Source organism: Lycium ferocissimum, chromosome 7 (genome assembly GCF_029784015.1).
Source record: "Lycium ferocissimum isolate CSIRO_LF1 chromosome 7, AGI_CSIRO_Lferr_CH_V1, whole genome shotgun sequence".
NCBI lineage: Eukaryota > Viridiplantae > Streptophyta > Magnoliopsida > Solanales > Solanaceae > Lycium > Lycium ferocissimum.
The window spans coordinates 26,498,717-26,520,350 of record NC_081348.1 but is presented as its reverse complement, the minus strand read 5'-3'; positions in this window follow the sequence as shown (position 1 = coordinate 26,520,350).

Here is a 21,634-nt window from a genome sequence, read left to right as displayed (position 1 = left end):
AAAAAAAAAAATACACTTTCAATATAATTTAACATTTGATAAGCGATACTTAATTAATATTTTAGCTAATTAAGTTACCAATTACTCAGGTTTGTAATGAGTAGAATTTACAGGTAATTAACTTATCCGTGACTTGAATATGTAGATTTTGATACTGCCAATTACTAATAATTAAAGTACTCATAACTCAATTTTTTTTTCCTTTCCTTTTCAGTTTTGACTAAAGTTATTTACGACATGATCATTTGCGTATGTTACTCTGCGATGGACGTTTATCCATGGAGTTCCATAGAGAGAAAACAAAGAAATCATATTCAACAGTTTTGTTTTATACTTACCAACTGTGGCGGATTTAAAGGTGGTGGATCCTCCTCCAAAACTCTTGTTTCCTGTAATAACTGTCTTTCCGATTCCATCTCCAACCATCATTACATTCTTCACCATTGATCCTAACTCCACATTTTCACTATAAACCCTGCCTTCACATATATCACAAATCTCACTTCCTTTCCTCTGGCCAGCAGCAGCAGCAACAGCTTCTTTTTCATTGTCTTGAAATTCCCGAACCATCTTCAGCCACCACTATATTCGCCCGAGAAGCTGTCGAGGACGACAATTGCAAGAGTTTTCCATCACCGGGAGACACCCAAGTTGGAAATCCATCTACTTGAGTCGCAGTTGGCTCAGTATAATAACCTTGGTTCAAATATAAAGTGTTACTAATTAAAGATGACACGTTATTTGACATCAATGGCATAACATAATCCAAGACTCCCAATTCTTCGAAACCAGCTCTGCATGTTTCAAGATTTATCAGGGCAGTACTTAGCCATGTTTGAGCATCAGCAGCTGTGCATTTAACTTTTGGATCAACTGTTGTTTTGATTTTATGGATTGTGTTTGCATAGAGTTCAATACAATCGGCCCATGCGGCTTTTTCACGCTCGTTACGGCATTTTGAACCTAGTGAATATAAGGTCGTTTGGGCATGTAACGCACAGTCTAGGGCCAATTCTAGTGACACTTTCAGAAAATCGGATTTTTGTTGATAGGAGTTGTATAATTAGGATTTTGCGACAAGAAGTACTCGCAAGGTTTTGGGAAAGGTGTTTGGACGCACCAAGATTTTATGTTAGAGTAGCCATTGGTGGCTGGGAAAAGAAAACACACAAATAAAAGTGGGAAAAAATGAGCCATTGATATAGATGTTATGAGGACTTAGGAGTTTCTAGTAAGTATGTCTTTTGTTTGAGGGAGAAGTTGAGTTACATATGCTGCCTCTGTATGTAGAGATACAAGGGGCACAATACTTTTAAGAAATAAAACAATAAAAGATATTTTCTTCCGGCGAAGATTAATCTTCCTTATATAGAAGATTTTCCATCTATATTAGTATTTGCTAAACAAGCACGTAGCTTCAGCTTTGGGCAATTACCTATGTTTGTTTTGGGTATGTAGTGATAAGCTCTGCATGTGTCAGTTGAGATGCATACTTCATGGAGTTGCCAAGAGATACAAGAGGAGAGATCAAGGTTGACAAAACTGCCTACTTTAAGAAATTCCATAGTTGAAAACTCTTTCTATGTGCATAGATTAATGTATAGTAATTACTCATTTGATGTTCCTAGATCAACTTTTGTATTAGTGGTGAATATATGTGAGTCATATCTCCCAACTCAAATTAGGATTTTTGTGAGCTTACATGAAATCCTACTTATCATAGATGGAGCTTGTTCCATCATAACCTTGTTTGTGATCCTTTTTTGCTAAATGAATAAAATTCAAGTCATGCTCCTAGGAGTGGAGATGACTAATTAATTTTTTTTAAAAATGTTCAGATGCATACTTGTTTAATTTGTTTGTATATATACAAACATTACAAACACAGCTGCTATTAATAGGGACTTAATTAATTTACCAAGTCATGGCCAAGTAATAACAAGTAAAGCAAAATTCGTTCCAAGTTGATGCAATTATATTTGTTCTGGTATTCTTTCTTTCTCCTTTCTAAGAAGGGCGGGACACATGGGTGAAACTGAGAGGTTTCATTCTGACATTTTGATTTCTTCTACTTTGTGTCAATTTCTGTTTTAAAGCTATGTGGCTATTTATTGCCACGTGACATGCCCTTAAATGGTTTTTTTTTTTTTTTTTAGGCTGGCCTTTCCCTTTTCTTATTTGACTTTTCTTGCGTTTCTCATTCTTTCCGTTTTTAATATATCTATGTTTGGGAAACAAGGCTTCCAATTTGGGAATCTTTCGAGAAATGGAACTTCTAAACATAATCCCTTAAATTGCTTTCAGCATAAAAACGTTTTCCAATGTATTAATATTAATAATCCACTTTTAGTTTTATCATTAAATGCTTTATTATTTTGTATGATTTATATAGCCTTTTTTTATAATTCTTTCTACCAGCATTGTTTGCAGAATTTCATCTGAAAATTTGAAACGTACCTAAATATTAATTGTTGTTTTGGAAGTTTAAGATAAATATAAAAAAAAAGTATTATATTTAGATTTAAGTACTATCTTTAAAATAGCTGGAAATATTAACAGAGAAAAAGCATGTTTTTAAACGGATAGCCAAATTAATTTTTAAGTAATAGCATATGTAGGAGAGACGTATGACTTGCCGTCGTTAGCAAAAAGATTTAAAAATCACACACTCAAGATTTATACTTTTTTAGTACTAAATAAAAGTTATTTTGTATCACAAATTCAGAAGTCATAAAAATGTTAACCACCAATTTCAACATTTTCACCTGCATTTCGGCGTGCACAAGAGGGGGTTTATACCTAATGTAGTGTTAGCTGATACACTTTGCTTGTGTGATGCATACTTGTTTAATTTGCTTTTCTATTAATACAAACAAACAAGTATATGAGTGATGAACAAGTAATTACAAACACAGCTGCTATTAAGAGGCACTTAAGTAACCAAGTCATGGCCAAATAATCTATATATAATATAAAGCTAGGCATAGACAATTCTATGTGGCACCTCTCTTAGGTTAGGATTTGTATTTATCTTTTTTCTCAATTTTTTGACCATTTTCTCTTATATTTTTTTAAAATATTTTCTGAAAATTCCATCTCCATAACTCACACCTCTTTAATTTCATAACATATATATATATATATTTAATAATCTCAATAACTCCCATGGCTTTCATTTTCATAACCTCCAAAATTAAACATCATAAATTTTGTTATCAACTAAAAGCAAAAGTCTCCATCCAAAAAAACAAGGGAGACGAGAAGATGTTGTCAATTCATTATACTACTCGGCTAAAGAGTAAATATTCGGGAAAATAAATAATGAATGATCCAATTTGAGTTTCTAAAATTTACGATTTTCAATAAATTCTCATTTTACGGTACTAAATGAGAGCAATTGATGATGGTGATCTTACAAACTATATTATGTACAACTTTGGTGAAGATATCTTTTTTCCCTCTCATCGGTTTCTCCTTAGCATGCTTTTTCTCTTATGCACGTTTTGCTCGACTTTAGCTACTTTGCCATCTCCTTATCCTATGAAGAAGCTTCTTTGGTGAGTCTGGCCACAATCGGAGCTTCTAATTGAATTCAACACGTTTGATAATTTCTCTTCTTTCGTATACGGTAAATCGGGTAAAGTTTGTCGGTGCAAACCGGGTAGGTAAAAGGAAGAAAACGAACGATAGTGTTTGATCCGAAGAAGCTTCGTGATAAATTCGTTGTATCCGGATAACTCGCCGTCGTGGTTGGTCGGGTCCCGGTCTTACATGGTAGAGCCGTTGATCGTGGCCGTTTGCCGGTTCGAATATAGCGGAATCGGTCGTGGCCGTTAGCCCGGTTTTTCTTTGTGACCATTTTGATCGTGGCCGTTGGTCCGGATAATCGATTATTCACCCTCCACGTGTGGGAATCTTGTTGCCACACATTACGACGATCGTACGGGTGTCGAGACCGTACGACCTAACCTTATCCATATTAGGTTTTCTTTATCCTAAAGGGCTCCCGTGATGTATAGAAGACCGAGGAAAACTATAAATGAGTCATTCCCTCACTTTGGGGGTTGGCTTTTCGGATCCAAGAACTTTGTACTTTGAAGATATATATAAAATTCTTCTCTCGCTTTGGTCTCATCGGACTTTCGTCCGGTTTACGACTTAAACAATTCATTGAATCACTTCGTTCAAACATCTCGGAATATATATATAAGATCTTAACTTAAACATATAATTCTAATATCTTTACCTAGTCTTTAGCACGCAACTCATATTTAAGCCATTTCATAAAGCAAAATACACGTATGCATCTTTGTTCGCCAAGAAAATAGATTAAAGTGCCCGTATCCTATACCTCATTTACAAATTCAACTTATTATCCGATTACGGGAAAACGGTTTGGCGCCCCCGCGTCAGATAGGATAATTGTGGTCTTTGATCTCGGTCTCTATTTGCTCATAAAGAGTTCGGTTCTCTTGTTCGTCTCTGCAAAAACGGACAAAATGGCAAACGGCGGAGAATCCGGTCACGTCGACAACGAGATTGTGGCGAAAACGATAACATCGGGTTACGGGGGTTACAGCGAATCCCATCGCACCGACCCTCGTCGATTCGAGGGAGGGCCTCAATCGACAGAATACGTGAACTGTGCGAACGCCGCTCATCCGCCCACCGATCCTTCAAATACTTTTGTCATTTCGACTCCGGCATACGCCGAGAAGCGCCGGACGCCTGGATGATATTAATTTACGTCTTATTTTGGAACGTCATAGAACAAAGAGCACTATTGCTGAGCAAGGGTGGCGATAGCCCCGATTGCGGAAGCGAGAAGGATCCTCCACTCCGGAAAGTAAGGGGTCGCTGCCGAACCCCGGAGAGAAGAAGCTCAAATGGTCGAAAGCAATGGGTCCGGGTGGAGTTCGTCTACCGAAGTACCGCGGGATGCTCCGAGAACGTTGGCAAAACGGGTAGACTCAACCGAGAAAAGGGTCGAGACCTATAACTCTCGAGTGGACCGCATCCGGGGGCTCCTCCCATTCTAAAGGGGCGGTTCGAGGTATATTCGAGAGGCCCTTTCCTCTCGAGCGCGGCCTCCGAAGTTAATCCCAAAGAGGTTCAAGATGCCGGATATCCGAAATATGATGGCACGACGGATCCTCGGGAACACGTGACCTCGTACGCCTATGCTATAAAGGGCAATGATGTTGAAGACGAGATTGAGTCCGTATTGCTGAAAAGTTCGGGGAAACGTTGTCAAAGGGGCATTAACTTGGTATGACCATACGCCCGAACATTCAATCACTTCTTTTGAAATGCTCGCGGATGCGTTATAAAGGCTGTCATGCCGGAGCCACAAGGTCCGGCCGTAAAGGCGGATATTTTAGGATAGCCCAAAGGGATAATGAGTTCCGCGGGAATTCGTCAATCGTTTCCAAAGGGAACGGATGGAACTCCCATCGGTTCCGGAAGAATGGGCTGCACAAGCATTCGCCCGAAGGGCTTAATCCCGGAGCTCGACGGCTCGTTCAAACTAAAGGAAAATTTACCGGAATACGAGGTCGGTGACACAGGCGGACGTACACAACGGATACGAGTCCAAGATTCGGGTGGAGGATGATCGGCTCGAACTTCGCGGTCCGGTGGCTTAAGTAAAGGATGCGAGAGGACTAAAAAATTACGACCCGGAGACACGGCCGTCGAGGGAAAGATACTGGCCATATTCTCAATCGAGAAACAAGCTTCGGACAGGAAGAGTCGGTCCGGCCCCAGGTCAATTCTCCGGCGGATGAGATAGAAGAACGGAGCGTCCATCGAATGGCCCGAGGGTTGTCGTTCGAATCTTGATGCGGAAGTTCGGTAACTAACGAGGGACCCACCAAGAATATCATAATACAACTTTAGTGTCAACACCTCGGATCTTGTCTGCGCCATAGGCGCGATTCTAAACAAGGTGGCCGAGACCATTGAGGTCGGATCCCGCCAACGGGATCCAACATGATTTGTGACTACCGTGAACTCGCGGTCAGGGCGAAGATCGTCGCCAACTAAGAGAAGAGGTGGCTCGCTTGCGAAAAATGGGCACCGCCGTGAATTCTGAGGGGCAAAGACCCACTACAAGGAGGGTCGAGCAAACGACCGAGACTCTGGAGAGCCTCAACATATAATCGACATGATAATCGGGGGTACGGATGCTCCTAGAGGGCGGGTAATGAAGCGCGCCAAGGTTTCCCCCGTTCGTGAAAAGCGCAAGGATTGTGTGCCCGAGGGCTCCATCACTTTCAGAAAGAGGATGCGTAAGGCATCGTTCGGCACAATGATGCGTTGGACATTCCGTTCTCGTGCCTTAAATCTCAAATTAAACGTATTCTAATTGACCCTGTGTAGCTCGGCCAACATCATCCGGTGGAGAGTGGTTGAACGATTAAGGCTACTCGACCCGAGATCGTGCGTAGCCGGGTGCTCGGTGGGTTCAATATGGCGAGTGAAACCACGAAGGGTGAGATTTCCGGTCACCAACATCGACATCGGCACCATCCGGTGACTGTGTTCTATCGTATCGAAGGGGGATACAAATACAATGCATTGGGTAAAGCCGTGGATACATAGCATGAGAGCGTGCTGTCTACCTTACATCGGTGGCCAAGTTCCCGACTCTAGAGTGGATAAAACTATGGGGAGAACAACGCCACAAAGAGAGATGTTCGCAGTCGAAGAATCGTCACCCCTACTCAAAAAGCCGGATCAAAAGGAAGGATCATCAGGGGACAAGGATTCCAAATAGCAATTACCGTTAACGAGTCCAACAACGGAGCAAGAAAGATTGGACCCGGGGCACGAAGAAGACGACTTCAACATACCTAGATCATTCGTCTTGCCGGATGAGTCAGACGCGACAAAATCTACAATAGAGGAGCTGGAGCAAGTCATCTTGTTCGAATATCTCCGGATAGAAAGGTATACACAGGCACGGGGTTAACCTCGGAGCTCGGGAACAAGTTAATTAAATTTCTTCAAGCTAATGTCGATTGTTTTGCATGGTCGCATATAGATATGATGGGTGTGTCCTTAGGAAGTAACAACTCATAAGCTTAGTCTCGATGGGAGATTTCCCCGAGTGAAGCAAAAACGGAGGCCTATGGCGGAAGTAAAAACATGCCTTCGTGAAGGATGAGATAACAAAGCTTTTAAAAATAGGCTCATTCGTGAAGTGCAAAATACTCGGATTGATTTGGATAACGTAGTGGTGGTGCGAAAAAGGTAATAAATTTCGAATGTGCGTTGATTATAAGGATCTAAACAAAGCATGCCGAAGGATTCGTTTTCGTTGCCCCACGTCGATAGAATGATCGATGCGGCAGTAGGAGCATGAGATGTTAAGTTTTCTCGATGCTTACTCCGGTACAACCAAATTCGGATGCCCGGAAGATCAAGAGAAAAATCTTTCATTACCCGATACGGGACTTATTCACAATGTAATGCCTTTCGGATTAAAAAATGCCGGGGCAACCTACCAACGCCTAGTTAACGGAATGTTCGAAGAACAAATAGGAAAAACGATGGAAGTTTATATTGTGACATGGTTGTTAAGTCCTGAAACAAGAGGACCATTTAAAACATTTGCGGGAAACTTTGACGTACTCCGAAGATATAATATGAAGCTTCAATCGGAGAAGTGTGCTTTCGGTGTCCCGGTCGGGTAAATTCCTCGGTTTCTTGGTGTCAAATCGAGGGATCGAGATTAACCCGGACAAGATCAAAGCAATCGAGGATATCGAGGTGGTAAATAACGTCAAGGAGAGCGAGCTTACGGGAGGATAGCGGCGTAGGTTTATATCAAGATCTTCGGTGAAGGCCACGGTTTCTTCTCTCACTCGGGGAAGAAGAACGACTTCACATGGACACCGGAATGCCGAGAAAACCTTACAAGAACTAAAAAGTACTTATCCGGCCTCTCTGCTTTGTTGCATACGCCGAAAGCGGACGACAGCCTTTTTCTCTACCTTCGTATCCGAGGAAGTGGCGGTAGTGGAGTTTTGGTCCGAAAGAACCGGTACACAATTTCCCATTTATTATGTGAGTAGGACCTTGGGGGATGCGGAGACCCGTTATCCCCACCTTGAAAAATTGGCATTAGCACTGTAGTAAGCGCCTTACAGAAAACTCAAGCCTTACTTTCAATGTCACCCGATACGTGTAGTGACCACTTATCCTTTAAAGAACATCTTGCATAAACCTAATTATCGGGCGGGGCTAACTAAATGGGCTATAGAGATAAGCGGGTATGACATTGAATATAGGCCTCGGACGGCCATCAAGTCACAAATCTTAGCCGACTTTTGTGGCGATTTCACCCCAAAACCATGATCCCCGAGGTTGAGTAAGAACTCGCAACCCCGGGAAAGCCTCGGGTGTTGGTCATTACACACGGACGGAGCCTCGAACCAGAGTTCCGAGCTTCGGGAATCGTCCTTAAACCCCCCGCCGGAGATGCAATCCGGCAATCCATTAGGACGAGTTAAATTAACTAACAATGAAGCCGAGTATGAGGCTATGATTGCGGATCGGAATTAGCTCGGGCATGGGGCCGTGGTAATCGAAGCAAAATGCGATTCTCTCGGTTGTCAACCGGGTGAATGGCGTCTTCGAAGTCAAGGATGAACGAATGCAAAGGTATCTTGAAAGGGTCCGAAAGTCATACTTTCACCGGTTGAAGAATGGACCGTGCGGCATGTACCGAGGGAGCGAAGCAAAGGCCGCGTGCGTTGGCCGGTTGGGATCTTCGGTCAAAGGGGAAGAAATTAACCCCGGGACTGTGGTGCACTTGATGACTTCGGCAATAGATAACGGGCATGCTGAGATAAACACAATAGGTTTAACTTAGGATTGACGCAACAAATACATCGATTATTTGCAAGATGGAAAGCTCCCCAATGACCCGAAGGAATCACGATTGCTAAGGACAAAAGTAGCACGGTTTTGGCTGGTGGATGGTCAGTTATACAGGCGGTCATTCTTCGGTCCTTTGGCCAAATATTTAGGTCCGTGTGGAAACCGAGTACGTGATGAGAGAAGTACACGAGGGGACTTGGGAATCACTCCGGTGCGGAAGCCTTAGTGGGAAAATCATGGGGCGGTTATTACTAGAACCGGGATGGAGGAATATGCGAAGAGTTTGTCCGGAGAAGTGTGACGGATGTCAAAGACATGCTCCAATGATTCATCGGCCGGGAGCCGTCGCGCTCGGTGGTATCACCACTGCCCTTCATGAAATGGGGAATGGACATTATTGGTCCATTGCCGTGGGCACCGTAAGGCCCGCTTTATTTTGTTTATGACCGACTATTTCTCAAAATGGGTTGAAACAATGTGCCTCGAGAAAATACGAGAGAAAGAAGTTATTGACTTCATTTGGGACCACATTATTTGCCGGTTCGGCATCCCGGCCGAGATCTTTGTGACAACGGCCCCCGGTTCGTTGGTGGCAAGGTTAATGATTTCCTTGAAGGACTGAAGATCAAGAAAATTATGTCGACTCCGTATCACCCGTGTGCGAACGGACAAGCGGAATCCACGAACAAAACGATAATTCAGAATATGAGAAAGAGACTTGAAACGTCGAAGCACCCTTTGGAGGGAAATATTCGGAGGTGTCTTTGTGGGCTTACGAACCACATCAAAAGTCGGTACGGGGGAAACACCCTTCTCGTTGGTCTACGGGACCGAAGCCCTCATGCACCCAGAAGTCGGAGAGCCGGTCTCCGGTTCAATTACACCACCGAGGAATCAAACGAGGAGGCCATGGCCGTAAAACTCGATCTCACGGATGAGCTACGCGAGAACGCACTCATCCGTATCGCGGCCCGAGAAACGAGGAGGATGAAAGGTACTATAACAGGAGAGCTAACTTCCGACATTTCTAAATTGGGGACTTGGTGCTTCGAAAAGTTGCACCTTGAACACCAAGAATCCCAACGAGGGAAAAGCGAGCCGAACCGGAAAGGGCCGTACAAGGTGACCGAGATAACGGGGTAAAGGGTTCTATCAGTGGAATCCATGGACGGGCAACGGTTGCGTACAACAACTCGGAATGTGGCTATTTGAAGAGATACTACTGTTAAGGTATGGACCCTTTTATTTTATTCACTTACCTTTTTTTTTTTTGCGGGGGGCCGAGGTGCGACGTAGTTAACTTGCTAGGTACGAAAACACGTGTTGCACTCTTTTCCTTGGCTCGGTTTTGTCCCAAATGGGTTTTCCGACAAGGCTTTTAATGAGGCGACAAGTACAACGTGTTACTAAAGTAGGAGTATGAATACCGGGATAGTCGGGGGGGCAACACCCTACGGCGGGGGGGAGCTTGATAGTGCTTACCCGACTTCACAATTCGAATAAGCACTAAGGGGCTATGAGAATACATTCCGATATAAGGACCAAACGATCAAAAGTGAGTCGTGTCCGCCTAATATTCACTATGGTCGGAACCAATGCCGGAACTTCTGTATTAGGTTTTGATGTAAGGACCAAACGATCAAAGCGAATCGTGTCCACTTAGAATTTGCCACGGCAAAAAACAGAAGTAAACTGATAAAGTCCTCATATGATGTACAAGTACTTGAAGTTTATTGAAAAATCAAATTATTACATTTCGGATTTATCTTCCTAGTAAAGTACTTTGCCTCGAAAATCGGGCACCATTTTATCCGTATATCCGATTCCGGACATTACAAATTTAAATACGGCAAAGCGACAAGGTTATAGCAAACCGAGCCTAAATCTTGAATATCCCCGAATGGGGACTGCTACACCAGAATTTGTGTAAGCAGAGATTCAGGTGTCCAAACCTAATCAAAATAAAAGAATAGCCACAAAATATCGGCCCTAAAAATGCCTAACGTGATTCGGAGACGTCTGAATTCACAAAGCATAAATAAGTCCCGCGGGCAAACTTCTCTATTCGACTCCCGGATAAATCATACCGGATGAGATTAAAACTCTAATCATACAAGTCCGAAAGCGACTCCGATGTTCACTATCCTCGGGAAAGACCGATGGTTTGAACAAGAATCATAACGAACATTCAAACAAAAGAATGGTCAACGGAAAGGATACGCTTTTTATATATACAAATCTTTTACACTTGAAATTTGAGAAAGTTCAAAGTGCTATAAAGACAGAACAAAAGGAAGTACAAGTCCTAGCCTATCCGGTATGACTGGAACCGGAATGCTCGGACTCTGTCCGTTCAGAGTCTTCGGAGTCGGAGTCGGAGTCGGAGTCAAGAGCTCTCTTTGCTTCTTCCTCGGTTCTTCTAGCCTCTAGAATAAGGGCTGGGAGATCGGTAAAGCCACGCTCGGCTTCCTCGAGGGTGATCCTCCGAGATCTCCACCGCTCATGTTCCATTACAACCGTGGAGTATGCTTCGACAGCTCCCATATTTTTCAAGGCTTCTGCCAAATCGGCTTCAGCCCGGGCCAGCCTAACCAGGAGCTCATTCCTCTCTGCATCGAGGATGCTCCGATATTGATTAGCCGAGTCAAGCTCACCTTTAAGAGTATCATTAGCCTCGGTCATCTCCCCGAGTCTGGTTTTTAGCTCATCGCACATTCGAGCCCTGTCCTCAGCTTTTTGCTCGAAAACCCTTGTTCTCTCTCCATACTTAGCACTCTCGGATTCGAGCCGTCGGTGCCTCTCGGCCAGATTGGTGGCATCGGACTTAACCGAGTCGAGTTCCCCTGAGTTGGGAAATGGTGGTTTCGAGCTCACTCAGCTTGGAAGAGAATCGAGTGTTGTCTTGACTAAGACCGATTTTCTCTTCCTCCAGAAGCCGGTTCCTCTCCACAACCCCGGCTAACTCATCCTTTAGTCGAAGGTTCTCAGCCTTCGTTGCATCGAGTGTCATACCCTATTTTAACCTAGGTCAAAATAGTTTACAACATCCGGGTAATTCCGGGGTTAATTAAAGTTAAGGAGTCGCCACCTAATTATTTACGGTGAATTAGGGCACCTAAGATTAATTAGAGTAATTATCTAAAGTTGATTTTATTAAAGTCTACGAAACCAAAAAGACCTGAGTAAGGGTTCAACTAACCTAGAGGGAAGGTATTAGGCATCCTCTAAGTTCCATTAACAATGGTTAATCCGACCAGACTTAAATCTAATTAGGCTAGGTGTAAATGTATTATTTTATAGCATTTAAGAAATAATTTGTAAGTATTACTAAAGTTATAAGTAAATATATAAGAATGCTATTTAAAATAGGACTTGTAAAAAATATAAATAATACCTTTTAAGAAGAGGCTTAGCAAATTTGAATTTTAGGTAAAATTGTATTACTGTGACAATGCCAACTAAAATCTGATTTTATTATAAATATGATACAAAGGACATGAGTTTCTTTTTGTTGACTTTATTTGATTATATTAGACCAAAAGTATGCATAATTGAACAAATCTTAAATAATGTTTATAAAGTATACTACTATGCATAGTTGAGTAAATCTTAAAATTATGTTATAAAGTATGTTAATGACGGCTTGAAAGTTTTTAAGATAGTAAAAGTGAATCATGATTCTTTTAGCTCAAAATATATGGTCATGCTATTTTGAAAATCCATTATAAATATTATAGACTATGAATCATTTCAACATGAAAAGGGGAATGAAATCTATGGGATTAATTGTTGGTTCCCTTTCTAAATTAACTACCCATCATATTAACTTACTAGTTCCGCTAAGGTCTACCTTAATCTAAGCAAATAAAACAAGCAAAGAGTTAGTCATGTAATTACAAGTTAAATGCACAAAGTAAAATAAAATGGGGGAGTAAATGATTTAAAGGGCTCAGCCCATTGTGAAGCCACATCGTTCACCGCCATTTGTTATGGGCCTCCCGTAAATTCTTTTAAAAGTCGCCGTGGATTCCATGTGGTAGCGGTGTCGTTGAGTCTCAAAGTAGGACTCTTCGGCTCCGGTGTGTCATGCAAAACAAAGAGAAGAAATGTAAATATTAGTCGGTCTATTTCTAACCATAAATAAAAATGTAAAATGAATCAAATTCCAGAATCACATGACAGTCTACATTACGTAAATCTAAGCACAAAGCAGATCTGGAATCGAACAAAAAAGTCAGCTACTAATATATTTATATCCTAGGTTTATAGTATTGCTAAAGTGCACTTCATTACAAATATTGAAACTTACTGGTTATTGTAGAAACTGCCTCTAGCACAACAGGAAATCTTATAGTCAATATATCTATCCTAGCATTATCATAAAGTAGCATGTGCTCATCTCACAACTTAGTTTGCTTATTTATCAAAACTAGCAGATAACCACAGAAGGCAATATGTTTTCACATAGACATTTCATCAAACATTTGTCCAAAGCCCAAGAACGCAACTTATAGGCATTTTGGAAGGTCACAAGAGACAAAATTCTTAAAAATGCAAATGTTGATCTATTCTTAGTGTAAAGAAAATTAAAGTGCCGAAACGCAGCAGTGGTTTCAACATAATTCCAACATACATAAAGACTTGAGAAATTTTATTGCATTTAAACATTCGAACATATTCAATACTAAAGTCATATCTGAGGCAGGCGTTAATTTTATCACTTTGTATCATTAGAAGTTACATAGCAATTTTTAAAAGAAACCAGTAACAATTGCTTTCAATTATGTGATAAACAAACAAATATAATGGAATGAAATTAGATTTGACCAACGAAACAAGATCTCATTCCTACCAATATTCCAGCGAATAAATCTTAGTCATATCTAAAGCCATTTACACTGGAAACACATTTTTTGCAACAAAAGAAAAGGTCTCATTTAACATGTGGAATGGTCATGTGAAATAGACAAGGTAAACTGTAAAACAGGGGGTGACTACAGTAAAAGGCGTGGATGTGGGGTGCACAGGGGACAAGCCACTGATTTTATACATGTTTATTAAGTGATGAAGGCAACATTGTAGTAAACCCTTTTTGAATTTTTGAAACTCAAACAACATCCAGTGGATTTTCAGCCACAAAGGAAGGAAAACAGGTAGCATTTGAGGCCTGAAGTTTTCAGCATAGCTCCCAGAGAAAAAAAAAAAAAGCATCAAGTACATTTTCAGTTCAACATTTTATATCAACAAAGAAAACAATAATGACTATAGCAAAAGACCACAAATGTCAACAGCTTGTAATCCTATTCAATCACAGGTTCATGCATCATGCTAAGCATTAGTGGTACAGAAATAACTTTCTAACTTAGGTCAGACCTTTATTCCTCTAACTTACCACTTCCTTTTATTCGAAAGAGATATCTGAGGCTTAGAAATGGGTTTGAGACGACATCATAAAAGATCGGCAGCCAACAAACATAATTATTAGTTGAACTAAATTGTAATCGTTTCAAAAATGAAATCTAGCCATACCATTAATTCTGGGTAAAACAGATCTTAAGGGATGGCATGATGTATTCGAAAATTTGAGGTTAATTCAAATTGTTCACTTTAAAATAAAAGGGGCTAGCTAACGCAAACGGACATCAAAGGTGCTTATAGGCAGGCCTACTGCCAAGGCGAAACAGTCGAGCAAAGCCGTTTAACTACTGATTAAATATCAGGAGATTATGTAACTGAACCGCGCATCAGTTGTTTAACAGGAGCTTAATACAGAATAAGGATTTAAGATTAAATGAGGCCAATAACCAGCCTAGACGTACCATGTAAGCATTTTGCTACATCTAAACCAAACAGAGGAATTCCTACTTAAACTTCACAATACGACACCAGTATCGACGAGGGAAATGCTAGATATCAACACAACAGACAGCGAAATATCAACGCAAGCATCAGATATACAGATATTAATATGCTCCGAGGCATGATTTTACATTAAAGACTCAAATTCATGTGTCTATTTCAAATAGGCAGGTTCATCCGTGAAAGCCAGAAACAGAGGAAAGTTAAAGCTTATAATTTACCGACCTTTTGTAGGTGCAGCGAACAAGGGCGTTGAGGCCTCGGATCTATGCTCGACTTCTAAAGTAACCTTCGAATTGATAAGAATAAATAAATTAACACTCCAAATGAGTGTTTCAAGATATGGTGATTGAAAACGTATTTCAAGTGAGGTTTTTAGGCGACTGAAGGTACTTGGAACAGAGTGGAATTAGAACAGGCTCAGGTTTAAAATAGTAATGAGACGTTGAGTACCATGAGATATCCTCCTCTTTTTTTTTTTTTTGGCCGAGGGCTTGAGGCCATTTTATAGGTAAGATATGACTAGGGTTTTGCTCGGTTCAAAAATTGGGCGGGGTTTTGTGCAACGTTCGGATTTTTGTGTTCTTTCCCTTACCCGATCAGAACCAAAGAAAATCGACAAAACCCCTTTAAAACTTGTACTTGAGAAAATCAAAGAATCTGATAAAGAAAGATTTTCTTTCATAAATGGACAAAATCATAAAGTAAATGCAGGCCACGGACAGAGGATGATGAAAGAAAACAAATACCCAATCCTCTAATCGTTGAAAATCTGAAGAAAGAAGGACCAGTTATTAAATTCTTTTCCTCAAATGGCCGTGCATGATCTGTTTTTTGCGAAAGCGATCTGTGATTTTACCAAAATCGTTGGTTGAGAGAGGGAAAGATGAAGGGGATTGAGATGTTGCATGAGAATAGCATGGCAGAACTCTGCCCTAGTTGAGCACGGTTTGGATTTTACTTAGAAGTGGAGGAGGGAGGAAGGAGGAGAAAGAGACGAAGGAGAGAGGAGCTGCGGCTGTAGAGAGAAAGATTAGGTTTAGGAGGTGAAGAGGAAATGTTTTAACACATGGGCCGGATCGGGTCGGGTACAAATTAATTGGGCTGGTCTGATTTAATATGTGGGTTGCGGATTTGTGGGCTATTAAATTTACATCTGGGCTTCAAATGTTGATCCGAAAATATGGCCCTTTTCTTCCTTTAATCAATTTATTTGAACTACTAATTTAATAACTAGTATATAATATATATTATGTGAAGACAATTAATAATAGTATACAGAAAGTAAAGGATTTAATAAAGTAAAATTAATTTAACAAGTACAAATCCTAAAATGAAACGATGACGAATCATTTAAAATTTGTGATAAAGTAATGCTAATAATGTTAATAGTAGAATAGTGAGAATTAATAATGGTGAAAATAAAGTGTTTAGCTCGTCAATAAATTTAGAAGCTCGAGAAAATAAATTGGAGTAAAGGAGGGACAAAATAGGGTGTCAACATCGAGCTCGGGCTGAAGGTTTGCTAGGGACACTGCTCGGCTCAGCTCATCTTCCTTTATTTGCAAAAGATACTAGAATTTCTCCGTCTCTCGACCTTAGGCATCCAGCTAGCCTCTAAGGTCATCAACCTCTTGCTGGGCCCGGATGAAGGCCTCGTTAACAAGCACCACACTCTGCAAAAGAAGCAAAAATGTTAGACAAGAAACCAAAAACTCACATCAAATCATACAAGGCATGGGATGAAAGGCTTACCCGGTTGCCAGCATGCATGCCTTCGTTAATCAGGCTCTTGCCCGAGGATTCGGCCATTTTCCTTTTGTCCGAATCCGATACGAGGGGGCCTTAAGTAGCTTGCCACTCCCACCGGACGAGATAAGAAGCCGCAATCTTCGGGAACGCATCATCGCCGATCTGGTTCTCCTAGGCTCCACGCTAGGAGCGGAAAGATGCGCACTAGGCTATCCCTCGCACGGATTCGGTGGATCGATTAGGTCCCGCCCTCGTGACGAGGGATGGGAAGATGACCAAAACCAGCGGCCTCCCGGTCGCAGGAGGAGTGTCCAAAAATATGTCATCCAAATTGTCTGACCTCAGAGCAGTGGGGGTGGTTGGAATAGCACCAGCACCCTCGGCAGAAATAGAGGCTTCAAACCAGGTGACGGGGTCCTCGGCAGGCAATGAACCGGTATCCTCCGGTGCCTCAGTACCCGGTGCAGACTCGACTCTTGTCCCAGTTCCAGCAGTCGACTCAGGTCCGGATCTCCGTGGTCTTTGCAGGGGAATCTCCTCGGAAGACTCTTCGTAATATCAACAAACTCGATAGACCTAAGAGGTGTTGGGTAAAGTATTTCTTCCCCACTGTCGACCGAGCCGAAGTGGAGGGTCCTTCCTCGGTTGAAGGGGGTGGAACTGCAATTTCCTCCTCCGGGACCGACTCAAAGGTGGGGGCCACACCGACTCTACGAACGATCACATCGGACTCTTCTTCATCTCTCAGTGACCGGACGACGCGCCTTGCCCTTTTTCTTGGTTTGTCTCCTCTATCCAAGGGTTTCCTTCGTTTTTAGGCAGCAACAATAATTCTGGATGACCCGGTCGAGTCGAATGCGGTGTCGGCACGGCTTGTTACCTGCTGGGTCCGGATGCAGGATGAACAGAGACCCTTCGGTAAACCTAAAATTCAAGGGGTTATGGATAACATTCGGATTAAAGAAAGGCAGACAGAACGTAATACCCGAACTCAAAGCGGTGTTACCATGATTTTGGGCAATCCATCGGCCACGAGCCAGGATTCCCCATGTCAACCCTTCGTGTGTATGCCGGTCAAGGAGCGCTTCGACCCACTCGTTCATCTGAGGGATGACCGGGGGTATCCATGCCAAGGCTATTAAGAAGAAAAAGGGAAGCGTGAGCCCGAAGGATAAAATTAAGGAAAATGAGAATAGATTAACGAAGTTGGGGTCGAGAAACTTACGGTTGTCATTCCATTTTTTAAGGAAGGGCATGTATTCCTTCAGGATAATATCCGAGGTCCTCACTCAAACGAAGCGCTCTAACCAGCCCCAATCTCTATCTTCGTCCATTTTTGAGAAAATCGAATTCCGGCCTCGCTTGGCTAACTTTATTACACCTCCCCGAAATCGTCTTGGGGAATAAAGGCGGATCAAATGCGCCATCGTGAAGGGTTTCTTGGCATTGTTGGCCAGCCAAGGAGGCAAGCTACCGTCCTTCGGATTATCGGACCAATTTGTGCAAGGGTCACATTATAGGTCCAGACATTTCCAATACGACCGGATCAATTGCGGGTTCGAGCTTGAGCGTGAAGGGATAAGTATAAAAATATAAAAACCCCTCCGGTGGTCGGTAATTGATTCATCGGGCCGGGGAGCAAACACTTGCACTTTGGACGGTTATCCATCCGCATCGGTCGGACCGATCGAGCTTATCCTCGGTAATAGAAGAGGGTATCGCCTTACGTCATACCTCTATCCGAAACCAATGAAACTTCTCGGCCTCAAACTCTTTATTGAAATTGGGTTTGATCGGCACTATATCTAAAGCCGTGGGCTCGGCCACATTTTTTCCCTTCGGTTGAGATACCGGTTCGGCTCCTTGGGATGAAACCGAGGGAATATCCTAGGAGGTGGTTTCAGTATTGGCAGACATTTGTGATAGGTGAGAGAGTTTGAAAATTTGATAAAGGGATGAAGGTAAGAAGATGGAAACTGTGAAATAAAGAAAACGAAGCACAAATGAAAAAACGATCAGCAAAGCGACACTAGAGTGGAACGGGTTCCTTGCAAGCTGATTTCAATGACGAATGTGGGTGATTAGATAACACAATCAATGATGAAAAAGAAGTTAGTGAAATGAGAATGAAGAACAGATGTGAAAGAGTAAAGAAACTGAAGTGAAGATGGTGAAAATGAAGAAGTAAAAATGGAGGAATAAAGGCGGTAAAAGGCTTTATATAGGCTTGGATAACACGGCGGTTACAAATTCCGACCAATGGACGAGCGCCACGTGTCCCGTAATGAATGAAGACGTGATTTGAAGAGACGTGCGTAGCGGCGGTTGCAGAGCTTGGACCTATCGGGGCACGACACGTGGCAGATGGCAGAAGAAGGTGACAACTGTTCCCGCCAAAACGAGAAGATAAGAACGAGCCAATGTGATCCCGGTTTCCACTGATTCATCCACTTCCTGTTGCTCCGATATGATCTCGGTCCGGAAAGTGTGGGGACTATCTGTATACGGTAAAAATCGGGTAAAGTTTGTCCGGTGCAAACCGGGGTAGGTAAAAGGAAGAAAACGAACGATAGTGTTTGATCCGAAGAAGCTTCGCATAAATTCGTTGTATCCGGAGATAACTCCTCATCGTGGTTGGCTCGGGGTCTGGTCCTTACATGGCCGAGTTGATCGTGGCCGTTTGCCCGGTTCGAATATAGCGGAATCAGTCGTGGCCGTTAGCCGGTTTCTTTGTGACCATTACGATCGTGGCCGTTGGTCGGATAATCGATTATTCACCCTCCACGTGTGGGAATCTTGTTGCCACCTGCTTCTGACAGTCGTACGGGTGTCAGACCGTACGACCTAACCTTATCCATATTAGGTTTTCTTTATCCTAAAAAGGCTCCATGATGTATAGAAGACCCATAGAGGAAAACTATAAATAGGAGTCATTCCCTCACTTTTGGGGGTTGGCTTTTCAGATCCAAGAACTTTGTACTTTGAATATATATATAAAATTCTTCTCTCGCTTTGGTCTCCTCAGACTTTGGTCCGGTTTTACAGCTTAAACAATTCATTGAATCACTTCATTCAAACATCGCACGGAATATATATATAAGATCTTAACTTAAACATATAATTCCCAATATCTTTACCTAGTCTTTAGCACACCAACTCATATTTAAGCCATTTCATAAGCAAAATACACATGTACATCTTTGTTCACCAAAAAATAGATTAAAGTGCCACGTATCCTATACCTCATTTACAAATTCAACTTATTATCCGATTACGGGGAAAACATTTTCGATTTTAGTCTCTGGTCATTCACTGTATCTATCATCTATGGACTAATTTCTAATTTCTTCTATAAATTTGTTTCTCTATTTTGGTCAGATGAGTATTCTATAAATGTTTGTTATAATTTGTTTGACAAATTTCATTTGGAATGAGTCAATTAGTTAATTATTAAGCAAGATATATTAAGATAATTCATTAATCTTATAAACTTAAGATCTTAGAAGTATATATTAGAAAAAATTGTAAGATGAGTCAAGTATGTATATAAATATGATATTTTCGAATGTAGAAATTCAATTGGTTTACCTGAAATTTTGTAAATATTTTATTCATAATTTTGTGTTCATCATCACACGTTACTCAATCTCTTTCTGTTTAAATAGGAAGTAGTATAATTTGCTTTTTCTTTTATACCATAACGGTTTGTCAAACGAATAGTGACAAACATATTAATCGTGACCTCCAATTTTTCTCGCTTATCTCCAACTCCATAGAAAAATTACTTGGGAAAAATATCTCAATAGAAAAAAAATACTAAGGTATTGTTTTGCCATAAATTCTTTTATGAGAATAAAATAAGAGACTGGCTAGAGAAGTTATACTGCCGTAAAATTGTTTACTGAAGGAAGAAGATTAATTTCACTAGGTGAGAATTTTTCATCTCACTGACCAATTACTAAGGAAGCCTAAAAGACTCAATTATTACTGGACTTCTCCTGTTTTTTATTAGTAATATTAAAGCAGGAAAACGAATCCTTAAAGTCTTCAATGGCTGCACTTATAAATGTATCTTTGATGTCGTTTGATTGATAAACAAGTTATGCCCAAATTATATAGATAGAATCAGAAAACTTCTCCAAATGCAGAAGTAATGCGATGTTATTTAATTTATATATGTTGTGTTTTCAATTTTTTCAAGTTTCTATATGAATTTATTAATTTTTTATTTTTAGAATTTGAATATTAGGACAATATATTTTGTAAGTTTAATAAGATTTATTATGACCGCGTGAAGCGCGGCCTAATTCCCTAGTTACAAATATAGCAAAATTTGTTCCTAGTTGATGCAAGTAATTACTAAACTCGTATGAGTACTAAAACATAAAGGTACAAAAGCAAAAAAATTGACACGCTTCATTCCTTCTTTTGCTCATTGATGCAATAATATTTGTTCTGGTTCATGGAATAATTTTTTATTCCTAGAACTGAAATATGGATGTGGTGCACATAGGTGTCTTAAATGGGCATGTTGGATTAAATTTGGTGGGGTCAAATTCGACTGAGTTAATGACCTATCCAAAAATTGCTTGAACTAAAATGGGTTAGCGTGACCCGCCCAAAAGTTATGTGAGCTAAAATGAGTTGCGCTAAAAAAGTGGGTCATAACCCAACCTACCAATTCATACTAAGTTTTAATCTTTGTTTGTTCTTTTATAATTTGGTAAGTACAGTACTTGATAAAAAAATTCTAATTATGACTATATATAGCATATCAAATAAGAAAAATATCCCCGATGTACATTTTCAAAGTTCAAAGTTCATGAAAATTGCATGGCTATGTACTAAAGTTCAAAGTTCGTGACCATTTTGATTATAATGTCATTAATATGCCCTATGTATATCGTCGTTGACGCCTAGCAGTTTTTTCCCCACAAAAATAGCTTGGAAACAATACCATTATTTATGATTGAGTTTAACTTAAAATCAAGAAAATTTACCTATTTATGTAAAGGTACCAGTAGCTGCCGATTAACCGCTTCTAAAGGGCCTTAACATCTGGAATATTTGGCAGCTTCCAAGCTTCTGAATTGAACATGATAAGTCTAACTTTTTTGTTAACCGAATTGTATTATAT